The 18,067-nt window shown below is 37.1% G+C and overlaps 1 long non-coding RNA gene across 7 annotated transcripts in view; it reads left to right on the plus strand.

Moving 5' to 3' along the window:
* LOC116235935 (uncharacterized) overlaps positions 1-18,067 on the plus strand; it is a 352,161-nt gene that overhangs the window by 19,706 nt on the left and 314,388 nt on the right. For 6 of the 7 annotated variants that reach the window (XR_016468418.1, XR_016468417.1, XR_016468423.1 and 3 more), the window contains exon 1: positions 5,753-5,828. The exons of the other annotated variant lie outside the window; for it this stretch is intronic. This is a non-coding gene — a long non-coding RNA (uncharacterized LOC116235935). Of the gene's footprint in view, positions 1-5,752; positions 5,829-18,067 lie in introns of those variants that run through there. 7 annotated transcript variants of the gene reach the window in all.

An 18,067-nucleotide genomic window follows, 5' to 3' on the forward strand; every position in this document is an offset into this window, starting at 1 on the left:
GTGCTAAAACCCCTCATGCTGAAAAACAGTTTTCTATGCACTTGAATACATGTGGCATTTTATTTGTAATGAGATAAATCATGAGAGACAATGATCAGAAAACTTGTGGCTGAGATGCAAATTGCAGGGAAAGAATTAGGTGCCTGGACTCAAATACACAATGTGGAAATCATCTGTTTCTTGGCTGTTTAGGCATGTTTATCATCAAACTCAGTTGGACCAAAACCACCAATCTGGAACCCCCATTAATGTCTCTCTCTCCTGGAGATATGTGAGTAGGCTGGCTCAAAAAGATGATCAGACTGCAGTTTGTTAAATAATTGGTTTTGCAACTTGAAATGTACACAAACTGTGTTGTATCATTGTATAAAGTTGGATTTTAATTGAATCCTCACTCTTAATCCATTAGGAATCTCTCACACCTTTTCACAGAATATAATGTTCAGTTCTGCTGGTCCTGCACTGAAACCCACACATGGAAACCACAGTAACTGGGATCTTTCTGGGAGACACCAAGGGCTGCTACTCCAGCAAGGAGGTGAAATCTTTGTTCCAGTGTATGATTATACAGAAATATTCACCACTGGTTCTCTTTGCTGAGGTGATGTATTTGGACTGAGAGCTGTAGTGAGTTTGAATGAAATGAAAGCAGGAAGAATATATGGGGTTTTGTCTCTTATCTGTCATTGGCTTTATGAGAAAATGGAATGAAGATTTTCAGTGAAGGGAAAAAATATCAAAGTTGTCAAGCATCAGGCATACAAAATAACTCAAGTAATTCTTTTTTTTTCTTTTGACAAGAATGTATGAAAGATTTTGGGCTTGATATACATTGGAAATGAGAATGCTGGGTCTTTCCATATTTCAATTTTTCATCCTCTTACTTTACTCAATAAAGTGTGCTTTCTGAAACTCTGAAAAAGTTATTCTCGTGTTTTTAGAAGCTGATAACTTTCTACTCTGTTGCCAGGTGTTGCTGAGTATACCAAGTATAATAATAATCTTATACCTCTTCACTCCTTCTGCAAAGACCAAGCTAGACACTACTGTTCACATTAAGTAATTAAAAATGCTTTTGAAGTCAAGCGTGTGTTTAAAAAAAAAAACAAAAAAAACAAAAACAACAATGCTGTGCATATATGGCATTATGAGTAACTTCTTAAACTATCAGGGGACAAGTTTTTTCCATTTTCATTTATTTTATCTGAGTTTTGGTTTTTCAGTCTTCTAGAACATTGAACATAAATTCTGTCTTTAACTGACTGGCATTTTAAGTTAACACATTAAAACAAGTGTTTGATTACATGATTAGAAAATATCAGATGGCCTTACTAAAGTATTTCTGAACAATCAAAATCCTAAGTTTCTTTAATTAGGAAAGGAAACTAACACTCAAGTTGAATAATCTTGATATTTAATTTTTAATATTCTTGATAATTATTTTTGTTTAGTAATACTACACTTAAAGTCCTCTTCTGGACAAGGGTTCCAACCAGAAAGGTTTTCTCATCATCAGAGTGATGTTTGATTCTCTCCTTACATGAAGAAATTCCTCCATATGATCACAGCTATGGTGGTTTGATTTTGCAGGTTCTTCCTTCTCAGGCTATTTTAGATAGATACAAATATCCTGCTTTTACAGCTCAGTATTATTCAGCTACTTGTTTCAGTGTGCCATATTTACACTTTGCAAGATTTCACTCAGCTTCCTGCTTTGGTGCTTCTTTTCTTCCAGTAGACAAGTCTCTAGATTATGAGATCACAGTATAGTACATATCCCACTTAATGCTTCAGACAGCATTCTGTAGGTAGAACACACAAGGTACAGGAGACAGCCCTTATGCGAATGAGAAAATATATTACTTGTAGACATCTCAGCTATTCTGTGGTCTGAAAATCTTCAGATTTCAGAACAGAAAACAGAAGGAGATAATAAAAACAAGAAAATGGGGATTCATAAAATGCTTTGAATAAGTAGTAACAAACACAGCTTGCATAAGGACAACTCAGATGAGGGATCTTGACAGTGAGTTGATGGTAGCTTTCCTCCCAGAGAAACAGTGTATGCCTGAGCTTGAGAGAGCTTTGTTACAGGCTTTAAAATTCAGGAATGATTCCAATACTTAGCTCACACAAGAGTAAGAGAATAGCTTTTCAGTCCATATTCTTGGATTTAAGTGTGCCAGTCAATTTTGAAAACAAAAGAACTTTGAGGAAAACCCCCTGACATTAATAAGGGGAGGAAAACGAATATATAGAATTTAATTTTGAATCACTTCTAAAAAGGAGATGCTATTTAGCTGTGGAGAGAAGTCAGTGCAATTTGAAATGTTGTAGTTGAGCCATGCTACTGTGCTCAATTCCTTTTGTAAAATACTTCAGTTGCAATTCAGAGGTAGTACCATGTAGTAATCCATCTTTCTAGTAACACATTATGTAATAGTTCTATAATGGTCAATGACCTAGTGGCATGATAGAGGAAAAATGAAACAAGCATTTAAAAATGAAACGGTGGATGCATTTAAATCAGGATTCAGCTTTTGTTTATGTTCTATTTCTCCCCATTGGCTTTGGTTTAGCAGCCTGAGACTCAAGCTCGAGGCTGTAGTGCGGTTCCTTGTTTGTATCCTGAGGTGTACAGTGACAACTCTGTAGAAAGTCAGTAGAGCTGGGAAACACACAGCCTTCTAGGGTAGGGGCTGCTGTGTATGTTGACAGATACATCACATGCTGTTGACAAACACAGCCCACTGAATTTCATAATTTGAGTCTGATAATCTAATTTTTAAAATGAAATATTGCTGTCTCTGCATATAGATTTAAGGCTATAGATGCAAACGTTGTTTTGTCTGAATAGTGTTTATACATTTTATTGTCTTTTTCTCCCTCTGACTTGGTGGAGCACGAGTAGACCTGAATATCTTAGTTATGAATTATTGTTGGGCAATTAATCAGCATCTCCAAGTTCAGACGATTGCCTTCTGGAACTTAGCATAATTCACCTCCATCAGCCAATACATACGGACTTTAATTGCCTTGTAATATTGTCTAGAATAGATCAGCTAATACCGTAAGGGTCTGATTACATCTCTCTGAGCTAAGCAATATATATTTGTGTTCTGCCCTTATTCTCATTGCACACATTTATCTTAGCGGTGTCACGAGCTGGATTGAGGGCACATCATCAGAGTGCAATCAGGAGCCAGTATGTTAAAGTGAGTAGTAAATTTAGATTTGCAATGTGAAAAGAATAACCCCTACAATGCGAGTCACATAAATTACTGTGTGCTGACAGATGGGTCACTGGAAATGCTCCTTTCAGTGCAACTTTTTTAAAACATCAAGAGGAAAGTATAACACTTTGCATGCTTATAAGATGAAAATAAATAAATCTCCACATATTTCACTCAGTGAAATTCACTTACCTTCATTTTGGAGCACTGGCTACGTTTTTAAATTTCAAAGTATATCTGATTATTTATCCACTGTTTGGGAGAAATGATTCAGATCTGTTTAATGTTGATGTTGTTTCTATTTTAGACCCAAGACATTACCATATTATTTACTATTCTTATTTGTGTTTTGAATTTCACTGACACTAAAAAAAATATGATCCTATTTCTTTAATTAATAAAGCCATAATAATTGCATTTTTATTACTTTTAATTTAGATGCATTCCTGTCCCTGTGGGCAACTGGTTTTGAAGATACTATGAGGTGGAACACTTCAAATAAGAGGGCAGGCCAAGTCTTTGTTGAAATGAATAAAATTCTTTCCCTAGACTTCAAAGGAGAAAAAAAGGAGCATAATTAAATACAATTGAAGGAAAGAGAGAAAACTATAAGCCTTGATTTGATGAATGTGCTTTGGAGCAGAGCCTAAAGAGAGATAAGAACGATCTGCAGCAGGTACAAATAGGGAAGGTGGGGTAGCAACATAGCTCAGACTAAATACATAGTACTGCAGTACAAACAGATATCACCTCAGTGTAGTATGATAGGAAAACGTGCTAGGAAGGACCGTAATTGGAGGTTTATGTTGTTTGGTGTCTTGGAGGACCTATCGATGTTCCTATTAGGGGCTTGTGGGAGCTGTTCTGAGTGAAGGGAAGAGGGCAGCCATAACGCAGTGAAGTTCCTCTCATTTAATGTAAATGCACTAGAGACTCAGCCCTTTGGTCATAATGTCTGCTCTTGTACCTAAGGAGAATCCATATGGAAAGAGACTGTGAAGTGTGGCCCAGCTTAAAGTCTCGTGTCAAAGGCACAGAAAAGCTGTGGCAGCTGGTGGCTGCATGGCCTCCTTCTTCCTGGTGTTTAGAATCAGAGCTTCAGAAGCCATTACTGGCAGCTGAGGTGTCTAACTAGTTCCTTGGGACTCCCTGATTCTTAGCAACAGAGCAGGAGCTGTTGTAAGTGGCAGTGATCTGCAAGCCCATATTTTGCCAGGTCATTTGTTGAGGAGGAAGGGCAATTGAACGGCAACGTGCCTTCAAGGACCGTAACACAGTGCATGCTATGTTGATATTTATTAATTCTCCAAAGGAATAATGAGCTTCTAGAGAAAGTAGCAGGGAGGACTCGTTGAACACCCATCCACAGAAACTGTTTGGTGCATGTATAAATCAAGTATTTGGCATGAGTTCCATAGCTCATTTAGTATTAAATTGTTCTGCAGTGTTTGTTCCTGAGGTAGGCTGAATGTTGCTGCTGGATGTTGTAATCTTGGTACGGATGTGTGAAAATTTATTACTTTTAAAGCAATGCTATCTAAATATTATCTATTTTTTTAAAAACAGTTTTTAACATGTAAAACTAATTTTAAGGTGAGAGAAGAGCTGAGGACTGCTGCTGGTGCTTGCAGAGGAGTTATTTCCCCCAGACAATAGGGAGAACAATCCACATTTGAAAGAGAAGGTTTATCTTGCTGGACAGTTAGCAGTTCTATTAGATGACAAGCCTTTAAAAAGTCATTTTTTGAGGGGGTAGTTATTCAGGCATGTATTACTTAAAGTATGCCAGTTACTGTATGTTCATTTTTAGCAATTTGTTAAGAACTGGAGATAAATTTTCATCTAATTTCCCGATGAGACTGTTCATGTGTTCTTCTAAAGTAGCAACAGCTGTCCCAAACTGCCTGCCACACCTCCTCTGGGTTCTGGCTTGCATGAGCAGCAGCTGTGGTGAGTGCCTCCCCCAGGTGTCAGTGATAGCCCACGTGTAGGAGGTAGCTTTGTATTTGGCTCCTTGGTGGGGTCACCAAGATGTGCTTACCCCACACCTGTGTGTTGTAAGAAAAGTTTTCCTTTGTGTTTCAATATATGCTTGCCTTTTCTAATCATGACTAGTTGAAACCATGAAAAGGATGTTTTTGTTATTGCTGTTTGGTACTTAATCTGAGATGGCAACCTGTCAAAATTATACAAATATTTCATATTTCAGGATAACAGCCTGATATATGTACACAGTAACAAATTTCTACAAACTTTTTTTTAATTGTGTGATCTTTACTGTTCCAGTGGAGACTCTTTTTCAGATTCTCGATAGACTGTCTTCAGTTGTTGTTCAGACTGTTTGCTGTACCTTTCTCCTCATTTTGTTTCATTTTAGTCACTACAGGGCTGAAATTTGAAAAAATATGAAGTTGCTGCTTAAAAAAAAAAAAACAAAAAAAAACCAGCTCAGGTTGAAGCAATCAAGGCACAGCCAATAAGGAATCATGCTTAGCTATTATAAAGGGGAAACACCTGCACGTGAATGGAGGGAGTTTGCAGTAGGATGAGTTTTAGGCAGAGCTGTCTCAAAGTATCACCTTCTTGTGCTTTGCAGTAAGTAAACTCTGTTAAAAATGAATGCTAGCTTATGGTATGTTGGGAGATTTTTGAGTCTATGTCTGAGTGAAACTTAATAACTTTTAAATTATTTTTAATGTTTATTATTATTTTTTGTAATAGAGTTATTTTAAGAGTCCTATCATAGGCAGTTTCTTGGGAACAAGGAATTGAAAAGCATATGTATGCACGTATGTGTTTTTGAAAGGAAGTAATGGTTCATTAAAATAGTAATAGAATCAGCTCACGTGCTTTTATTACTAAAAGGCTCATAACACAGATACTGTTTTTGTGTGGTATGATTTTAGAGGTTTTAATATTGTGCTATTACACAGGCATGAAGTTTATATTGCTCTTTATTGGGTAGGTCTAGAATGTATTGCCTAAGCTACTCAGCCTAGGTAAGAGCTGTTAAGTTTTAATATTCCCATAGTTTTCTACTCTTTTGTGTGAGTTTAGAACTAACAGCAAATATGTAGTAGAGACCTGTGTGGTGTGTGTTTATCCCAAGTTTGTGCAAGTCAATGACAGTGCTTGTACTACTTGTACTAAAACAGACTTGAGGCAGTGTGTAGATGCATCTTGAAGGGTCCTTTTTGTCTGTGTTAGTACTTGATAAGTACTTGACTGAAGAATGCTTTGTGTGTTTTGTTCTAGTGGGAGACTAAATCAATCGGTCAGTGAAGGAAAAGCTCTAGGTCTTATCGTTTACTGATAATAATGGAAATAGCTTTTTTTTTCTTTAGCTTATTTTCAGTTTTAGTTATTTTGTATGCTTAAGATCATTTTCTCCTTAACCTGAAATGATTTTTGTTCTCTAAAATTAATTTGAAAAAAAGGTTCTTTTATGCTTTTAATTTGTATAGAACAAAAAAAACTTGATCTTTTGGGTATTTTTTTGAAAAAAATGTATTTGGGTATAAAAGGACTTTTATTAGAGGTGTCACAAGTTCTCTGAACCACAAGTCTGTCCACCGTTAACAGTGCAGTTAGCCGTTTGAGCTGTATCCATATGTAAATCTTCTGGCTTACATTCCTCTTCAAGAACTTGGCAGATATAAAATACAGGTAATATCTATTACTGAACACTGGTAAATAAAGTAGTTATAGGGGATGTTGAATGTTTGTAGGAATGGTAAATTATGGAGATTTCAATGTGGAAAGGTGTGTACTGGTTTAGAAGGAGTTCAGGTGTGCTCCCTAATGAGATGCAGGTGGGAGAGGTTGGGAGCAGCTCTCAACTTGTTTGTATTTCTTTCTGGCTGATTCTTTTTTTTTTTTAAATGGGTACTTGCACGAGAGAGGTGAAGAGCTGCACCTTGTTAATGCTTGGATCAGGATGTTTGTTAATCCATCTTCAGTTTTATATAGTATTTTTTACGTGATTGAAGTAGTTTAGCTTTTACTACGTGGTAAGCTGGAAATGGGCATTGCATTGGAATTAAAAGTTAATGTACTCTCAAGAAGAATTGAAACTCATATCTGAATGAAAAATACTCTAATCTGGTTTCTGTGAAATAATTATATATGCATAAACTGAGAAAGACATATTAGTATGATGCTAACGGGAACCAGAGCAACCTACTGGGTGAGATCCAGACTCTGGCAAAAACAATATTCCTGTCTTAGACTGCAGCTCAAGTCAGCCACTTAGCGAAGTGTATGAAAATGTAGGATAATGTCCTGGTACTTCCACAAAATCCAGCACACTCTAGCTCAGGGACTTACTGAGGCAAAGCTTAGTAGTGGAAGTTGAGTAAATCTCCGAGTGTTTTTCTTCTGTGAATCAGGCCAACCTCTCCTTGAACTTTTGTAGGCTTTTCACATTCACGTAGCATATTCAGGTAACAGAAACAAGAGCAGATCATGTATCTTTTGGAGAAGAAGGACTGTTGATTAGAAATGACATGATAAACTGAAATTTACTGTAGGATAGTGAAATCTTATTACAGTAACCTTGATCCCCTACACTGATCAATAGCTACTCATTGAGCTACTTGTTCAAGTATCAGGCACTTGTGGCTTTTTAGGACGGAGAATGATTTGTCCCTTTGAAAAGCAGCAAACAACCACAAAGGTTGTTCAAAGTTTTTACACTTTTAAACTGCTTTAGTCATCTAGATTTTTATAATTATAAAGTGTTGGTCTTCAATTCATAAAGGATTTTAAACAGTTGTGCTTGGAGTTTCTTTGTGCTGACTTTGGGAATAGCGCTGACTGTTCTGGGTAAAAACAAGATGCAATAACTACAGACTGAGCATATTTTTTTCCTGATGTTTCTCTGCAAAGAACTGATCAAAAGTAGTCTGTCTTCACCTTTAACCTTCTTAAAGATAAGTTGTTTTCTTCTTTTTCTAACCGAGTCTGCAGTAAGATACAGAACTTTAAAAAAACTAAATAGATGTAGCAATTTATCATCTGCAATACTTCTCTATTTAATGGGACACTATCAAGATGTCAGTACCACATCAGAGTGTGTAATGACAGTAATTACAGCACTTTTGACGAGAGGGAAGGCCACCCAATATGCAGTGCAGTGGAGCTTTCACTCTGCTTGATGGTGATTTTGTTTCATTTGCCTAGCAGTAAAATAAACCCCGACTTTTTTCAGATACTGGCTATGAACCTTTGATTTGCATAAGCAGGAGATGTGGCTTTCAGTGTCTTCAGTTTTTTTAACCCCATCTGTGCTTTATATCTTTCCTCATAGATTTCAAAGGGTCTTGAAAGCTATTCATTCACTCTACATTTGAAGCTAGATTGGATTCTTTGGTGGTTTTGGTTGGTTGGTTTTTTTTTTTAAGCAGCTTAAAGCCTATCCCATACTTGTATAAACAGCTGAAGACCATAAAGGTTACAGCAGACCATGCCAATCTTAGTTTATGGAGTCTGAGGGTGCCTTGGCTGCTGCTGAAGATAGTGTGTGTTACATAAGAGCACTGAGAGCTTGTCATGTCTCGAACCTCAGAGGCCTTGAGCGAGGAGATCAGGAAACTTTCCCACTATTCCTCGTTTTTAAAGACTGGATTGATGCCTTATTCTACAATTCATGCTTAATGCATGGCTGTTGGAATTGATTGTGTTTTATCACATTGGTTTTCTTGCAGTAATGTTTCAATTGTTCTGCTAGCCGTTGTGTTCTTAGAGCTGGCCACCAGTACTGAGAGGATTTATTAGATCCCTCAAGGAGCAAACAGGCTTGGTGGAAGGAGAGGAAAAAAAGTCCTTGTCTGAGAAGCTTTAGAATTCCATGTGCTCAGAGGGATGAGTTGTTTTTTTTCTTCTTTTCTCCATCTGGACTATTTGCGTTTTGTATCTTATCAATAACTTTTTATAAAAATTAACTTTTTATAAAAAGTACTTTTTATAACAAAAAAGTACTTGGTTGTCATAATCTCACAGAATGTTAAATAAGGTGAAATAAACTATACTACAAGAGTTGGACTCGTGCTGTTTAATTGGTAACATTTAATTGATCTGTTATTGCTATCTCTAAAGCATAGTGCTTGTCAGGTTTGGTCTACCTGCTTTTTTGGCTTAGCTGGAAGAGTTTCATGTGGCAGTCTTCTAAATTAAACAATTCAAAAATGGTTTTTACTGCCAGATATATTTCTGGATGAGGATGAAACTTGATTATTGCCTTTTTTTATTGCTTGGAATTGTGCCCTTCAATCTAATATAGAAATGTAATGAATTTTGAATTTATGTTGTGCTATGTGTTGTAACTACTATCTGGGTGTGGAAGTAAGTTATTTATTCTCCAAGTCTAATCTCTATTAGACTGTTTTATAATAGACTATAGGTATACAATGCTGACAGACAACACAAGAAGTTGCCAACTTAACAATTCCTAATTTCTGCTAGGAATGCTTGTTTAGCTGTGAAGATGATGCCTAGGGAAATAAAACAGCTTTGTGGCTTGAAAGTGTCTTCTGATTCAGGGTTGGCTGCCAAGGAAAGAATGTTCCAGAAAAACTCTTGGCACTGATGCTTATATCAGAGCTCTGAAGAAATACTAGGTATTTTATTTAGGATGGAGGGAGGGAACTGGAAACTGACCACTGCAGACTTTATGTAGGACTGCAGTTCCTGGATAAGCAAAGCATGAAGGATTATATTCTTTGTTCATTTGGTTGAAAATGTCTCGTCCATGTAAATTCTAATTTTTATGCTGAGAACATTTCAGACTCATTTAAATGAATGATATTCCATGTAGACCAGTCTCTTGGAGGATGGAAACAAGCTACTTCAGTTGCTGTTTTTTTTTTTTGTGGTGTTTTTGGGTGTGTTTTGAATGTATTCTATGCTCTGATGAAGCCAGTGGCTTGGAGGTTTGTGTGGCTCAGCAGTTGTGCCTAATTACCTTTATCTTTTAAGATGATGTACTCCAGCTGTATCTGAAAGTGTATTCTAAACTATGGTATAAGCTTGTAGGAAACCTATTGACTCACTAACTAACTCAGAGTAATCTTTTTTTTAGTTCAAAAAGTGAATTAGTACTCTAAGTTTTATGTGGCATAGTGGCTTGAAGTTTTCTGCTGACAGGCTGAAATATGGCATTGATGTAGCAGTGTGCTTCCTTGAAGGAAAGAAGGCATTGGTGCACCAGCTTTTTCTCCTACTTCCTTCCATATACCTCACTGAAGTCGAAGACGCATGAGTTGTTTCACCTTCTGGTAGCTCACTACTACTTACTTCTCTCACCTAGTGGAGAGATGCCTATTGACTTCTAAGTGGGGTCACTTCTTCCACTGTACAAAAGAATCAAGAGGTGTCAGGTAATCTTAAGGCAGTCTGTGATCTGTGTTGTGGTTGTGAATATTAGGTCTCTTTAGAAGGCATGCCTGTTTCATGGGCTGTAAGAAAGGGAATTCACCTTAATACTCAGTGCTTGTAGGCTGAAGTTATTTGTTCAGGTGGCCAGAAGTCAAGTCCCATTGCCTTAGAAATAACTAAGAAACCAGGGCTATCATTTCAAAATCAGGGAGGGAAATGCAAAAAGAAGGCAAACCTGGTGATGATTTCCCCATCTCCCAAACAAACCCTGTGAGAGGGGCAATTTATTCATTTTTTTCCCTGCAACTTATTCTTAAAAACTTAGTTTGTATTGGTTAGCACCTCTTTCCAGAAACTAGTTTTTTAGTTTATCTTCATTTTCCCCTGTTTATTCTATCATAGTGTCAAAAAGTCAGTATGATGCCTTTGTGAGGAACAAAAAAAAAAAAGCATGTTGAAGTATTTGTTGTCTGTATTTTTTTTTCAAGAGCCCAGTTCAAGGTGGGAGGGAGAGGAAAAAATGAAGAAAATGATTGCTTGGCTACTAAAAAGTTGTTATAACATCTCATGCCGTTTTGATTTCTGAATTTGATCAGAATCCATGTAAATTGCAGGCCTTACCTCCAAGTCGTGGATGGCAAATTCAAAATCGCCTTGTGTTGTTTGCGCAGTTCCTTTCCAGGAAGCACTAATGGTGCATCAGATTCCACTTAAGTTTTCCAGGATAATCAGAACTTTATGGCATAGAGGAAAATGGCAAGTTATTACTATGCCAACCTATTACAGCTGATACTTCAGTGAAATGAATCCATTACACTGAACAATTTCTATGAATTTCTGCTGCAAATTCTGCACCAGATGGTCAGATGCATCGATTGGCTTGAATAGAAACTTAATATAGTCACCTTCTTTTGGGACAGCAGTGCCCAGGTTATGTTTCTGTGATTATTAACTCACAGCGAAGCCCATTTCAGCTCTTCACCAACATGTTTCAGCCCATTTATGGCATAATATTTCTGATTTTCATTTTGTCTGTCCTTAATGTATTTGCCTACCCATGCTTTTGCTACACAAATTCACAGAAGGCCTTTATGCTGTTCTTAAGTGCCTAATATGCTTGTGGAAAATGAAGATTGCAGGCATGGATGGATGCCTTTTGAATTGTGTTGTGTCCCTGCTTCTCACCTGGCTGTGACGCATGTAAGTACTTAACAGAACAGTTATTTACCAGTGTAAGTACAGGATCTGAGAGGTGAATCTCCTGCCTGTGTTCACTGTGGTCTTATTTCATAAAATATTCATGCTGATAATCTTTGCTACTCAGGGACATGGAAGATAAGCAAAAGAGGGAACAGTCCTTCTGAACTCTTCTGATGCAGTAGGGAATCATTACAATTTGTGTCTAGAGATTTCACAAGGATTTGACACTCTTGATCTTTAGCTTGTAATTAATGGTCAGAGCTGCTATCAGCTTCAGAAATCGTTTCCTACTGACTGACCAAAAATAGCAGTGTTCTTATTTGAAACCACTGCCTTTTATGTGTGAAATCAATTGCACCAAGAGCATGTTCTTCTCACCAGCAACAAATAGAATCATATTCTCTCATGTCATCAGATTTGTTTGAAGATGTTAGCACTTCTCTCTTCACAACACCTTCTCTGCTTGTTATAAGGGTGTGTTAAATTTAGTTGCATGAAGTATTTAGTTTGAGGAAAGAAATGCATCTGGAAATTGTACAATTACTAGGTGAATGGGATTGCTCTTAATTTTAAAGCTTGGATTTCTTAATGCAGCAACTTGTCTTAAGCTAGGAAGATGAAAGCTGTAGTGTTTCTACTGAAAGTGCTATTAGGAAGATTGTCATTTCGTCTCTTTTGCTGTCACTGCTTGCCCAATGTATAAACATAAGCTTTGAGCTGGTATAGCTATATCCATTCTCCTATTTCCCTCTTTGTATAAAGAGAGGTTCTAAGGAAGAGGTTCCAGCAGTTGAGTCTTTCTTTGCTTCCTGTTGAATGGAGACAATGCATAGAAGTTGTGCTAACAAAGCAGTTTTTTGCAGCTGCTGCATTGCTCTGTACTGCAGCATGTCTGTAACGCAAGTATTGCCCACTAGTGAAGTCCTGCATTGGATGAGTGTGGTGTACTGTGTGGAAGGCTTTGATCACAGTTTCATGTTTATCTGCTTATGGGGAGCATCAGTGGCAAAAGTGTTTCTGAGCAGGATGTGTGTCCACGTGGTTTCATTTGCAACCTGGTCCCGGTGTGAGTTGCTGCAGGATCCTCCAGCAGGAATACAGGAATACTGTGGCTGTCAGCTCCAAGTCTGAGGGACTGGGGGCAGCACAGCAGCTTGTCTATGCTAGAAGATGCTGCTGGACCCTGCAAACGTGTTCTGGACCTATCTTTCCTATACTGAATCTAAGATGAGAGATGGTAGCATAGTGTGGATGTGCTGAGAAGGGAATACTAATTTGACAGCTTATTTTCAGTTAGATGTTTTTACAATAGAGATGCTTCCATCACCTGTTTGCTGTGAATGCAACTCCTTGTTGAAAAATTGAGACTCTTGAGCATGTCTAGGTGTGATGTACATGTAGTGAATTTGTAATCTTAATCTGTAAGGTTTGATGGGAAGAACGTTTATTAAGGAGGAAAACAATGTTCTTCTTTCAGGTATTCATTCCATTTTAAAAAACATCATTATCGGGGTACCAGGCTGTGCTTTTCTTCTTTAAAACCTGTTTCAAAAGATGACCAAAAAGATGAGAACTGTTCAGTTAAGACAATTCACATTTGTGTCATGGTTTTCAGTGGCTGGTGATGCAGATGAGTAACTCCTTTAAAAAAAAAAAGAAACACACACAAAGACACCTTACAAACCAAGAAATCTCCTTTCCCCTATTCTAGGAGTTTGCTCAAATGTCCCTAGGCATCTCCTACTGTGAAGGAAGCTTAGTGTTTTTTCTGCATTGCGAGTTCAGGAAATGTTGGGTTGCACCGATTATGTAGAGTTAAGTGACTTCCTCTTTGCAAGAATGAAATTCATCTGACTTTACTACTTTTACTAACTGCCTACCAGCATACTAAAAAGGGGAATTACTGAATGCGAACTTTTCCTACCAAATCTGTAAGGTTTATCAATAGCGTTATTTCATGGAGCTTGTCTGTACCCAGTAATTTTCATGAGGCTCCTGTAACCATGTGAGATGAGTTCTTCGAAGTAAGAGTAATTGATGTTTATATATCAGTGGACTAGAAATATAGGTATTGTTGCTTCCTGTAGCAAACTGTGAAATGGAACAACAGTAGTACTGCTTTAACATCTCTGGTAGCCATGTACAGGAATATCCTTAATACTGTTTTGTGTAACTGCAGTTGTCAGGTAATTGGGTATGACAATTGATCTGGATTACCTTTTCTTTTAAAAATTGCATGTCAGATTTTGAGAAGAGCAAACCATACACTGAAGAAATGATGACGCCTGGGAAATTTTATCTGGCTTTTTGAAAAAAAAAAAAAGCCAACTTCTTCACAGTACATTTATTTTAAATAGCAGTAAAACCCAGAAGGAAAACATCATTTGACTCCAGTAAAATACATTGATGCACATCTGAGGCAGCTGTGGGTTTCTTTTAGATGTGTACAGAGATGCATAGATGTGTATTTCAGTGTAAGTATCCGTACACTTATTTGTACTCACGTATTTTTATATCTTATAAAACGGATGGCAACCGAAGGACTTTCTAGCTGATATAATAGAAAGAACAGTAATAAGATCTTTGTGAAAACCTGGGGAAATTAAAATATTTCTACTGAAGCTTTGTTTTTTGGGGTAGACATCAAATATGGACTAAATTCTTAAACAGGAATTTTTAGAGATCAGTTGTAATGCATCACTAGAAATTACCAGATAAACAGCCCAAAAACATTTTTATCTGGTCAGTAGTTGCTTAGGTCTGGTACGGTTAACTTTTGTGCAGTTCAGGAGTCTTAAAGATTTTTTTTACTTAAATGATTGCCCTTGTTTTTTAAAATTAGGAAAAAAATCAACCAGTGGAGCCTTTCCTCCCTCCCACATTCATTTATTTTCATAATTCTAAGTAATACGAATGTTAGATCTATCACTGAAAGTAAAATAAGTTTTTCAAAATTCTGCTGAATTACAACTTCTGTTGTCTTCACGGACTGCACGCACAAGAATATGAACTGATTAATTATTGTGAGCCAGAACTTTTTCAGTTACTCCCTTTCTACTCTTGATGGCCTCTAATTAACTCTTGCAAAACAGAAGGGTATGTTTCTTTCTTTGCACAGTAGCTTTAAATCATCCAGCATAACAAACTCAATGAGGTATAAATTCATGCACTAAGATGTGTACTGTTTACAGCCATCAAACCAATGGTTTCACACTTGTTAGAAATAAGAGACAGCACAGCTACAGCCCTGAAATTCTTCTTTTGCCCTGTGTCCCTGAGCTCATAGCTCTTGAAAGTCAGAATGAGTTACCGAGCAGTTGGCATTTGATAAATACGAACCTTTATTCTTACAGGTCACTGCAGGCTTTACTTTGATAAATATCTAGGAAAACATCCCCATTATTCTTTCTTCAAGAAATGAAATGTGACACTGGGCATTGTGGCTATTATTGCCCTCCCACACTTTTTCTTTCCGTTGAGAGAAACCTTGGTCACTTCATTTACTATACTGCTAAATGCTTTATGAAAATGTTAATGTTGTCTCAGTGGCTGTGCAATTTTATTCAGTTTAAAAATGTCCCATGGATTAAGCACTACTTCAGAAGAAAATTCAATTTTTGAAATACTGAATTCATTTATTTAGTGCTCAATTTTATTTTATTTTTTTTTAATAGCCTGTGTTAAGCCTTGAGTAAAAGCACATGGTGAGACTGTATGAATGAAGACAGCCAACATGAAAGATTATTCTAGGGAATTCTGTTATAGTTTGGCAAATGCAGTATTTTTTGAGTAATTGCATTTAAATTGCTATGCAATGTCTGTTTTGGTGCTCTTAAAAACTTCTTCGGTAAGTTGCTACAATTCTTCCCTCTTGTCAACAAGTGGAACAAATGGTAGTTAATACCCTAGGGAATGATTCCTTTGCTCCCATGCATAGATCACAATGAGCATGAATTTGGACATAGGGCTGTTTTAACTTGTCAGGAATGCTGGAAACCAAGACTCCTTCAAGAAGCCCATGTAAGAGGAACAAGCTGTTGGTTTTCAGTGACTTCATAGCTTAGCCTTGCATTGGAGCAGAAAATCACTGGTTGTTTTGTCCGTTGTCCTTGTTCATAGAATCACCAAGTTGTAAAAGATGTTGAAGTTAATCTAGTCCAACTGTCCATGTCACCAGGGTTTACCACTAAACCATGTCCCTCAGGACAACATTTAAATGTTTCTTGAACGTGTTGCTGCTTTGAAGGACTGCTTCTAGGTTCCTCAACCTTAATATCCCTTACAAAATAGTGAGTCTCATTAAAAATATGAGATGCAGCATGCCATTTTGTGATCTCATTTTTGCTTTTAAATTTGAGTTCACAATTTTCAGCTTGTCTTGAACTCTAAGAATTTTCTTCCAAGAATTTCTATTCTGGAGCTGTTTTTTATACATGTATTCAGGACAGCATGAGTTACTGACCTGGTAGTGAGAATCAGGATTGTGGACTTGTTTCTTTTTATTACAGAGGTGAGAACTGCTGCACCTCATCCTTTTCCTGCAACTGTGTTTACCAAATCTGCGTGAAGAAATATGAATGCCAGAGAAAAGGAAATGCTTATCTCTCCTTGGAGTCTGTTATATCTTCTGAGATAAAATGCAGCTTTCAGGGGCTCCAGCTAAGTCTGTCTAATTCATAGAGATACAGAATAGTTGGTCTGAATTTAGAATTAGAAGAATGGGAATATCGAAGAGGCAAGACAGAACAATGTGTGCTAAGCATTTAATTGTCTGTTTTCTTTAAATTTTTGAGCCCTTCCTCAAGATGTTATCTGGCATCTCCTTTCTTTTGACAAGTGGAGCTTTAGGATTTAACACATTTCCCTTGAATGATCTAAGCGATAGTGCTTATAGAAGTATTGGAGGTAATCCGTTATTTAGCTTTTTTGCTGGTATTTTTTAGTGCAGTTGCACTGAAGTCAGAACCTCTGTTCATTTAATGCTTTTGGTACAGTAGATTATGGCTTAAATTAAATCTCTGTGGAGTTATTAGAGGGGAAAATTAAGAATGAAAGCAGATAATCCAAATTAGCTGTGATGAAAATTGTCACATCTTGAACAGTTAGTAATGTCGCAGATGATTCTCATTTAAATACAGAATCATGTACTATAATGTTAGGAGTGTCTAACAGTGATTAAAGGACTGAAGTGGACATGAAACATAGATGGTTCTGTGCAGTGACATGCTCTTGCTTTCTTAGCCTCTCCTAATGCCAGTGTTGCCTCTGCACATGTTCTCAAATTAGTGATATTATTTCAGGTCCATCAGCATGTCACCAGTAACACAAAATAGAAACCATTTAGTTATGAGGAAAATCGGGTTTCGAAAATGGTAGGTGGTAGGGGGTAGGCTTTGTGGGTGTAACTGTTATGTACTATAGCAACTTGTTGGCAGGAAGGCAAGGTTTCCTGGCAGAAGAACACAAGCTCTATTTCTCAATTCTAATTATTTAGCTTGGGGCAACTGTCATGTTACTGTCCTGCAGCCTATCCTGGGGGGATGTCTTAGTGGTCTTAATATGTTAGAACAGCAGGGGGGGCCTCTTGCTATGAGGAAAGGGAAATATGGGCAAGGTGGAAGACATTGCAGTTCAGAGGTATTGTTCCTAAGTGTGGAGAGTGACAAAAACCTTGTGCTGTTAGAGAGCTAATTTCACTTTATTTAGAGTAAAGAGGATACGTGAGGATAAATCTGCAATCTTGCTTTTAAGAAAGCTGCTGACTTGCAGTGTTGCTTGAAGAAGGTTCTGGTGGGGCAGGAATAATGTTCAAATCATGTATTGGAAGAAGAGCAAAGATCGTACTGATAATAGAGGACGACAGATGTGTGGTGAAGTGTAGAAAAGCTAAAACTGAGATACAACAACCATTTTACAGTTGAAAGCAGTTCAAAATGATGTGGCTGATTGTAGATCCATTGCTCTTAAACATGTTCATAGGATTAAAAATTTCAAGTGCATTGCTTTGAAAGTTAAGTCAGAGACAAAAATGAAGTTGAGATAGATAGTACATGTGTCCCAAATGTGCATCACTGCTTTACTAATGTGTGCTCTAGAAGGTAACAAGAGAGTATAATTCAAATACATTTCTGACAAGGAATTTTGTTCCAAGCTTTTCCTGTTTTTTTTTTTTTCCCCCAAAATGATGCTAAGGTTATACACCCTTTATTCTTCTCTAACCTCTTTGTTTTCCTACGGACTGTTTTTATATGTCCATATAA

This window comes from Phasianus colchicus, chromosome 7 (assembly GCF_987193195.1).
Source record: "Phasianus colchicus chromosome 7, bPhaCol1.hap1.1, whole genome shotgun sequence".
Classification (NCBI taxonomy): domain Eukaryota; kingdom Metazoa; phylum Chordata; class Aves; order Galliformes; family Phasianidae; genus Phasianus; species Phasianus colchicus.